The sequence below is a fragment of the Solanum tuberosum genome, unplaced genomic scaffold (genome assembly GCF_000226075.1).
Source record: "Solanum tuberosum cultivar DM 1-3 516 R44 unplaced genomic scaffold, SolTub_3.0 scf00665, whole genome shotgun sequence".
NCBI lineage: Eukaryota > Viridiplantae > Streptophyta > Magnoliopsida > Solanales > Solanaceae > Solanum > Solanum tuberosum.
In genome coordinates, this window is record NW_006239579.1 from 164,887 (window position 1) to 174,611 (window position 9,725).

General features: G+C 33.2%; 1 pseudogene; it reads left to right on the plus strand.

Annotated features, from left to right (window-relative positions):
• The first annotated feature begins 3,121 nt into the window (after positions 1-3,121).
• On the plus strand, positions 3,122-9,332 carry LOC102594546 (putative late blight resistance protein homolog R1A-3; annotated as a pseudogene).
• The last annotated feature ends 393 nt before the right edge of the window (positions 9,333-9,725 follow it).

Consider the following 9,725-nt stretch of genomic DNA (forward strand, 5'->3'; position numbering starts at 1 on the left):
GTGAAAAAAGTTGAAATATTTGCATCTGAATGTGACTGACTGTAGGTGGTAGATTATATTGAAGATACCGGTCTTGAGGAGATTGCCGACTATTGCAAGGACCTTGAAGAACTTAAGGTATTTTCTTCCGATCCATATGCGCAAGAACTGAATGTATCCTTGACTGAGAGAGACCTTGTAGCAGTCTCAGCTGGATGAAAATGGCACCTTGGTTACTATTTCAAGGAACTGTCTCCTAACTTGATCCAGAAAGTTGCCCCATCGAGAAACTCTACACATACAGGACAGTGGCAGGACAGAGGTTGTCATGCCTGATTCTGTTTGGACTGTTGATAGAGATGCAGCAGCATCGACATCCTATAGAACCAGAAATTGCTTCATGGCTTCTGCATAGGAAAAACTGCAGGTATTTATCAGTACTACGTTGATTTTTGCTCGAGCCCCTTGTGTAGTTTTAGTGTGCTGGTTGTAGTCGATGGAACATGGGAGTTAAAGGTTATTGGAGAAGATCATACACCATCAATCTCTTTCCTTTTTAAAAAACTCTCCATATATCTTTAGTTTAAGAGCACAAAATTTATAAAATGTTTTTTGTATTCTTTTTTTTCTCAAACCGTGTGTCAAGTCAAAACCAAACAATCTAATTGAAACGGATGGAGTACCAAATTGGCAAGAGAAAATATTGCTGGGAATTCCCTTGTGGTTGGAAAAAGCATTTCTTACTGATGAGCAAAAGTGGAATGAATCACCAAAACAGGTTTTTTTTCATTTGTTTCTGCTTCTTAGAAACCAAATTATGCCTACAATGTGGTTGATCAAATGTTAGAAAGAATGCCTACAATGTGTTTGATAAAAGTCTCAACTGAACTGTTTGTTTGTGAATATTATTAAGTAGAAATTGAGAAGATGATAGATAGATAGATATGATCACATTAAAAATGGCAACCATTTGTTGTATTGTTTCTTCTTCTCTTTCCGATTACTTATTTTCCTTCATACTAAACACATCATTGTGTTCGAGTTTTCTTAGAAATTAGAATCAAAACACTTGTTTCATCATTTAGTTTGAATTTTTACAAAGCTTAACAGAAGAAGCAAAAAAAGACTTTTGAAATTTGACATGGTAAACATATCATATCATAGTATTTGTGTAGAAATAAAAGCTTTTAATTAAGAAATTATATTTTAAAAAATGTTAATATTATATCTGGACGGAATAATAAGGAAATAGTGTCAAATAAAAATGAAAAGGAAAAAGTAATATAAAGTGAGCAGAGTATTATTCTTATGAGAAATTTTGATTAGCTTTCTAATTAAATTAATCTATACCTTAATTATGAATTTGGACTTTGTAGTAGAAAAGTGATTCATGCTTTTGCTTTTTAGTAGCACTAACTTATCTTTATAATTTTTTTAATACAATACAATTATGAGGGAATACTATGCATGATTTTCTCTATAAATTTTTAATACTAAGATTCTTTTCTCCACTAACCCCAATCACCCAAAAGAGTCTTTTTTTTTAAGCATTACTCTTTGTTTGGTATGGATATCCATATTATCAACACTTATTTTTCAAATCTGATTATTATTATATTTTTCATGAGTTATTGTTTTTTCAAAGTATAAAAATTTATTTTTACTTTTAGCTTGTGTTTTTACCGGATCATGGATAATATAAATATCCATCGTATCCGTCTGTTAACCCTTTTTTTTTATCCGCGTTAAATATGGACTGATCGGATATTTATCTGTTTTTATTTACCCATTTTGACTTGCCCATATCCAATTCTACCCGCCCATTTGTTACTCCAACACCCAACCAAACATCTCCCACAAATTAAAAAAAGGCATTGTGGTCTTTTTATAAGCATTAAACCCAATTTGTATCATTAGTTATATATTCTTCCATACATACTTTGTGTTTAGTTGGTTCCATAATTGATGATATAACAAAGCAAGGAGAGGATATTTTGTTTCATCAAGTAAAAAGGTTAGTTAACTCATCGATCTCTATTGAAAACAATGAAGAAAATATTTTCTCATCTTTGGTAGTAATTAAGTTCAATCTAGATCTTAAGTTGGATTTTGTTTATCAGAAAGTAGAGAAATGAAGAGCTTTTAGGAGTTGAATAAATAATCTGACCTTGTGAAATTCGATATATATGCTGCCCAATCAACATCACAGTGAGCTGAAACTTGTTCCTACGTAGAAATGCTAGTGGAAGAATTCAAGATAACAAATTTGTATTTTGGTAGTGGTATATATTGATTTGGCTACAACTCTTCATATTCTTTAAATTAAGATTAAAAGGGGGAAAACCTTGATTCATGTACTTATTTAAAATTCTAGAAATCTTAATTAGATCTTGTTCTTCCACATTCCCTTTCTAATAAATAACTTACAATTTAAAAATAATTAAAATAATATTATTCAATTAATTAGATACTTAATTTAGTCTAGGGATAAATTTAGCTTTTAGAACTATTTTTTGTCATATTGATTTTTATTTTTATAAGTTATAACATAATAGATGACGTTCTTGTTGTTGACTCTCATATTTGACTTCTCGATTGACTGTGTACATAAATCAAAGATAGTTATTTGATTGTCCATAGTTAAATGAGAAAGGTTTCCATTTTTTTTACAGGAAAAACTAAAAATTAAAATTAAAGAATATATTTTATTTAAGAAATCATATATATAATCACTTGTTCATCTTACACCCAAAAAAATATAGTTCATATACTTGTAAATGATTTTCAATTTATTCAAGCAAGCATGATTCATCAAAGGAAAAATAACAACACCGTGTTATCACATATATAGGGACGGTATAATAATATGAAATATTATTGGTCAAAAGTTAATATAAGGAAAAATGAAAGATAGAAATAATTAATGTATAGTATTATAACTAAAGAATGTAAAAGAGTGTGAATAACATTTGCAAAAATTAGTAATAACTAAGATAATTTATAATGTTATCACTATAGAATTAATGTGCAATAGATGAATTTCTAATAAATTTTATACTTTACATAAATAAATAGGACTTTTAATTAATTATACTAATTTTTTTTATAGTTATTAGATTTTAATTTAGTGTAGGGACAAAATGAAAATGTTTATTCCATATTAATTTAGTGATGTGCACAAGTAGACACATACATGTCAATCCGCATCCTACGTGTCATACAACCAGCACGCTAAATTTAGTAGATGAACTCTCACCTTTGTTGTTGTTGTTGTGTTTTCTAGTGAAAATTGTCAATGTCTATAATGTGTTTGATGAATGAACTTCTATAAAATAGCAACCACTTTTTTTTTTCTTGTTTCATTTTCAACAATTGGCTCTGGTTGTATTAGATTACAATTTACAGGTCAAGACAAGAGACTGCAAATAACTGATTAAAAAAGACTATGAATTGTATTTTAATAATTCATTCTGCATCTAAAAGCAAGCATTCAGACAAAGGAGCAGAATTAACAATTGATTAACGAATATGTATAACTTCCGAAGATGTAGATCCAGCTTCTTTCTATTGTTGACCTTTACACTTAGCAAAATCATTTTGCTCACTTTGTCACTCTTCAACTCAAACAACGTACGGATTCTAATATTGCTAAACTTCAGACTGTGATAAGGTAAGATCTATCTTCAAAGTCTCTTAGGGATTTCATTTTTCATTATGACTCTAAAGATATAACAGAAGGATTTTTCTCTTCTTTTGATCATGTTCTTATACAATTTTGCTGCAGAGAAACCAAATATACTGACTGTTCAATATTCTGATTCTTGTAGTGGAAATGGATCTACACTCAATGTTATATAAAATGGCAACCACTTGTTTTTTTTTTTTTCAACAGATTCCATCCAGCTCTCAATTTTTGTACGTTTGGTGATGTCGATGAATTCCATCCAACACTGAGCACTTTAGGTATTTAAAAGACCTGAGAAGTCGATGAATTATATTTTAATAATCTTGGAATTTCTAAATCTAGATCTAGCTATTTGATTCGTCTTTCAACCTATTACTTCAACCTGTCCAACAAAAATATGTCAAAAAGTATGATTATGCTTAAAGTCTCTTAGGAGGTCTCGGGCTGTGGTGGGATGAATGAGAATTCAGACTTTAATTTGAGTTTGGTGATTGAATGCAATGGTTCTCCTAGCGGGTTGTGGCTTGCTAGGTGTTAGTCCTAGCTTTGGAATTTGGGTAGTGACATGATCCCCACCATAGTCGTTAGGTCAATAATATGCAACCGCGGTAGACACAAAAGATTTGGAGTGTTTAGAATCCTTCATTCTTAATCAGAGGTGCATTTGCCACTGTTGAATTCACGTAATACCAAAAAAGATATGCAATGTTACTCCACCCTGTCAATTAAATCGTAGGACAACATCATCTAGATTCACAAGCTAACATTCATCTCCACAATTCTAAATGAACTTGTAATATGAATATTAGGTATGTTATTCTAACCAACCGACATATTAATTTTATACATGAATAACTTTTTTCTTATCCACCTACCACACGTTGTATTAATTATATACATGAATAACTTTTTTCTTTTCCACCTACCAAACGTCGTATAAGTCATACGGACTCTAATACATGGATAAAACTTGTTTTATACAACTACCAAATGACCATTAATTATAGCATATTGGATTTTGCTTCTAGCATGGTTGCTTCTTTATGTTTTTTGAAACATGCAATATAAGAACCTTTACCTAAGAAATTATTAGAATGTCCAACAAACAAAATAGTGTCAAATAAAATAAAACAGAGGAAGTGATATAAAGTGAGCAGAATATTGAAAGTTTGATTAATTTTCTTATCTTTTTCCTTTGTGGCAGACAAGTGAGTCCCCATTGTAATTCAATCATGCTTTTGCTTTCTTACTTTTTTGGAATAATACTATGCATCATAATTGGTCTTAATTATTCCTCTGTTTATTTCCTGAATTTTGAGCTCTACAGATCTAATAACAAAGCAAGCAGAGGATATATAGTTTCATCAACTAAAAAGGTTAGTCAACTCATCTAGTATTTGCTACTCTTATCTCTATTGAAGTAAAATTCTGGAAAAGTAAAAGTGATGTAAGAAAAATGAAAGAACTTTGGTAGGTTAGTTGGATCGCACAAAGAGAGAGGTAAACAAAATGCAGGAGAAAGAGAGAGGGCTAAATACTTACTCACACCACCGATTTACAACAAATCAATAGATGCACAACATTATCACTTAATTGTGGTTAGTTAATGTATACTTTCACCTCATTAAATTATTACTTACCCATGATAAGTTGTATTAGTTTGGTATTAATATCCAGTGCGGGTGAATTCTTACCGGGTGAGAGGGAGGGGGTTGGAGAGTGCGGAGTGAATAGAAGCAGATCTTTTAGATTTTTTCTAAGATGACAAAAGATTCCCCTCACTAATGAAAATATATTACTATACGCTATTAGAGATAGAAAGGTTCGGTACCAGTTGGTCTCGTTTCTGGATGAACTCCATTTTTACAAGTCATTTTCTTCAATTCAAATCGCAAGTGTACCTTTATCATCTTCCACTAATTAAGTCTTCCTCTTAAGTTCGTGTGAAAATAGTGAAATTATTGATTATTCTTGTCATTTCATCTTCTTTCTCCTGATAAAGTTTTATGTACTTTTACGCATCAGGTCTTGAGAACTTGGAAAGGAAAAGTAGAATCATGGAAAAACGAAAAGATAATGAAGAAGCAAATAACTCATTGGTATGTTATTTGATAGAGTGAACTGTAAAGTGTTGAATTGTAGCTATATGGCTTTAAAATTTTGATATGTATTATTTTGGCAGGTGTCATTTTCTGCTCTTCGCAAGGACGTTGCCAATGTTCTGGATTTCATGGAGAGATTAAAGGATGAAGAAGATCAAAAGGCTGTTGATGTGGATCTAATTGAAAGCCTGAAATTGAAGCTGACATTTATTTGTACATATGTCCAGCTTTCTTATTCCGATTTGGAGCAGTTTGAAGATATAATGACTAGAAAAAGACAAGAGGTTGAGAATCTGCTTCAACCAATTTTGGATGATGATGGCAAAGAAATCGGGTGTTATACAAATTTGAAAGCTTCAACTTCAGTAGAAATTGGACTCTTCATTAAGCAGCTCCTGGAAACCTCTCCGGATATTCTTCGGGAATATCTTATTCATCTACAGGAGCACATGGTAACTGTTATTACCCCTAGCACTTTAGGGGCTCGAAACATTCATGTCATGATTGAGTTCCTATTAATTATTCTTTCTGATATGCCCAAGGACTTTATTCATCATGACAAATTATTTGATCTATTGGCACTTGTTGGAGCACTTATCAAGGAGGTATCAACTCTTGTTCGCGACTTAGAAGAGAAATTAAGGAATAAAGAGAGTACCGATGAGACAAATCGTGCAACCCTAAAGTTGCTGGAAAATATTGATCTCCTCAAGGAAGATCTCAAACATGTTTATCTGAAAGTCCCGGATTCATCTCAATGTTGCTTCCCCATGAGTGATGGACCGCTCTTCATGCATCTACTACACATACATTTGAATGATTTACTGGATTCCAATGCTTATTCAATTGCTTGGATAAGGAAAGAAATTGAGCTGGTGAAACAAGACCTAGAATTCATAAGATCGTTCTTGGTGAATGTTGAACAAGAAATGTATAAAGATCTTTGGGCACGTGGTTTAGATGTGGCATATGAGGTAAAAGATGTCATTGATTCAATTATTGTTAGAGATAATGGTCTCTTACATCTTATTTTCTCACTTCCCATTACCATAAAGAAGATGAAGCTTATCAAAGAAGAGGTCTCTGATTTACATGAGAACATTTCCAAGAACAGAGGTCTCATCGTTGTGAACTCTCCCAAGAAACCAGTTGAGAGAAAGTCATTGACAACTGATAAAATAATTGTAGGTTTTGAGGAGGAGACAAACTTGATACTTAGAAAGCTCACCAGTGGACCGGCAGATCTAGATGTCATTTCGATCACTGGTATGCCGGGTTCAGGTAAAACTACTTTAGCATACAAAGTATACAATGATAAATCCGTTTCTAGCCATTTCGACCTTTGTGCATGGTGCACGGTCGACCAAGGATATGAGGAGAAGAAGTTGTTGGATAAAATTTTCAATCAAGTAAGTGACTCATATTCAAAATTGAGTGAGAATATTGATGTTGCTGATAAGCTACGAAAACAACTATATGGAAAGAGGTATCTTATTGTCTTAGATGACGTGTGGGATACTACTACATGGGATGAGTTGACAAGACCTTTTCCTGAAGCTAAGAAAGGAAGTAGAATTATTTTGACAACTCGACAAAAGGAAAGTGGCTTTGCATGGAAAAGCTCTACACTGCTCCTCTTAACCTTCGATTGCTAAGATCAGAAGAAAGTTGGGAGTTATTAGAGAAAAGGGCATATGGAAACGAGAGTTGCCCTGATGAACTATTGGATGTTGGTAAAGAAATAGCCGAAAATTGTAAAGGGCTTCCTTTGGTGGCTGATCTGATTGCTGGAGTCATTGCAGGTTTGGAAAAGAAAAAGACAGTGTGGCTTGAAGTTCGAAATAATTTGAGTTCCTTTTTTACGAACGGTGAAGTGAAAGTGATGAAGCTTATAGAATTAAGCTATGACCATTTGCCACATCACATCAAGCCATGCTTTCTTTACCTTGCAAGCTTTCCGAAGGACACTGCAATCTTAATCTTTGTGTTGAATGGTTTATGGCATGCTGAAGGACTTGTGGAACAGACAGAGATGAAGAGTGTGAAAGAAGTGATGAAGGTTTATTTGGATAACTTAATTTCCAGTAGCTTGGTAATTGCTTTCAATGAGATAGGTGATGACCCGACTTACCAACTTCATGATCTTGTGCATGAATTTTGTTTGATAAAAGCAAGAGAGGAAAAGTTGTTTGACCATATAAGTTCAAGTACACCATCTTCTTCTTCAGATTTGATGCCACGTATAATGGCCATTCATTATAACAGCGAGTTATTGGGGATTAACAATTTTGTCCTGTTTGATTCAAATAAGAAAAGGCATTCTCGTAAACACCTCTATTCTTTGACCATAGATGGAGACAAGCTGGCCGATAGTGTTTCTGATACATTTCATCTAAGACACTTGAGGCTTCTTAGAGCCTTGGAACTGCATACCTCTTTTATCACGGTGGAAGATTCTTTGCTGAATGAAATATGCATGTTGAATCATTTGAGGTACTTAAGCATTGGGACACAAGTTAAATATCTGCCTTTGTCTTTCTCAAACCTCTGGAATCTAGAAATCTTGTTGGTGTTTAACGAAGGATCAACCTTGGTACTATTACCAAGAATTGGTGATCTTGTAAAGTTGCAAGGTCTGTCCGTGAGTGCTTGTTCTTTCTTTGATTTGGATGCAGATGAATCAATACTGATAGTAGAGGACACAAAGTTAGAGAACTTGAGAATATTAGGGAAACCCATGCTTTCCTATTCAAAAGATACAGAGGATATTTTCAAAAGGCTTCCCAATCTTCAAGTGCTTAAGTTTGATCTCAAGGAATCATGGGATTATTCAGCAGAGCAACATTGGTTCCCGAAATTGGATTTCCTAACTGAACTAGAAGAACTCACTGGTATTTTGCAAGGTCAAACATAAATGACAGTGGGTCCCCTGCAGCCATAAATCGGCAATGGGATTTTCACTTCCCTTCGAATTTGAAAATATTGTTGTTGGATGAGTTTCCTCTGACATTCAATTCACTATCAACAATAGCGAGACTGCCCAACCTTGAAGAGTTGTTCCTTTATTTTACAATCATATGGGGGGAAGAATGGAACATGGGGGAGGAAGACACCTTTGAGAATCTCAAATATTTGGAGTTGCATCAAGTGACTCTTGCTAGGTGGGAGGTTGGAGAGGAATCCTTTCCTACACTTGAGAAATTGAAACTGGAGGGATGTTGTGATCTTGAAAAGATTCCGCCTAGTTTTGGGGATATTTATTCATTGAAAATTATCACACTTGTAGACAGCCCTAAACTTGAAGATTCCGCTATGAAGATTAAGGAATATGCTGAAGATATGAGGGGAGGGGATGAGCTTCAGATCCTTGGCCGGAATAATATCCCGTTATTTAAGTAGCATTATGGTTGAAAAGTAGATTGTACTTTGCTGGGTGATATTGTATATGATAAAGAAAAATCTGTTACAGTTTTTATGTAACATTTTTGTGGGATTTTAGAAATTGGTGCCTATTTCCTCCTGTTTCTAAGAAAAAGAAATTTAATTCAGAAAACATTTTTGTGGGATTTTACATTGATTTATGCTTTTGCTTTTCTAACAATAGCAGAGTTTTGTTACTTTCTGCCACTAGGTATCTCTTATTCTATGCTATGTATGTTTTCCATTCTCATTCTCTCTTTATTTTTTGGCCAAACACATACACAACCCCTCAAACTTGTCCTCATTTTTCATTTGGCACTCCAACTTAGCCTTGTTCCACTTTAACCCTTAAAACTCCATTTTTTCTGTACCATTTAAACACTTATGCTAATTTTTATGATTTGTTTTTATTTATGTTATTTAATTGCAATTTCTTATTTTAAAAAAATAGACATGTGCCTGTTAATTTTCGTAAAAAAATTAAACATTTGCGAACGAACATAAAAAATTTCAAACAATAATATTATTTTTTGAGATTT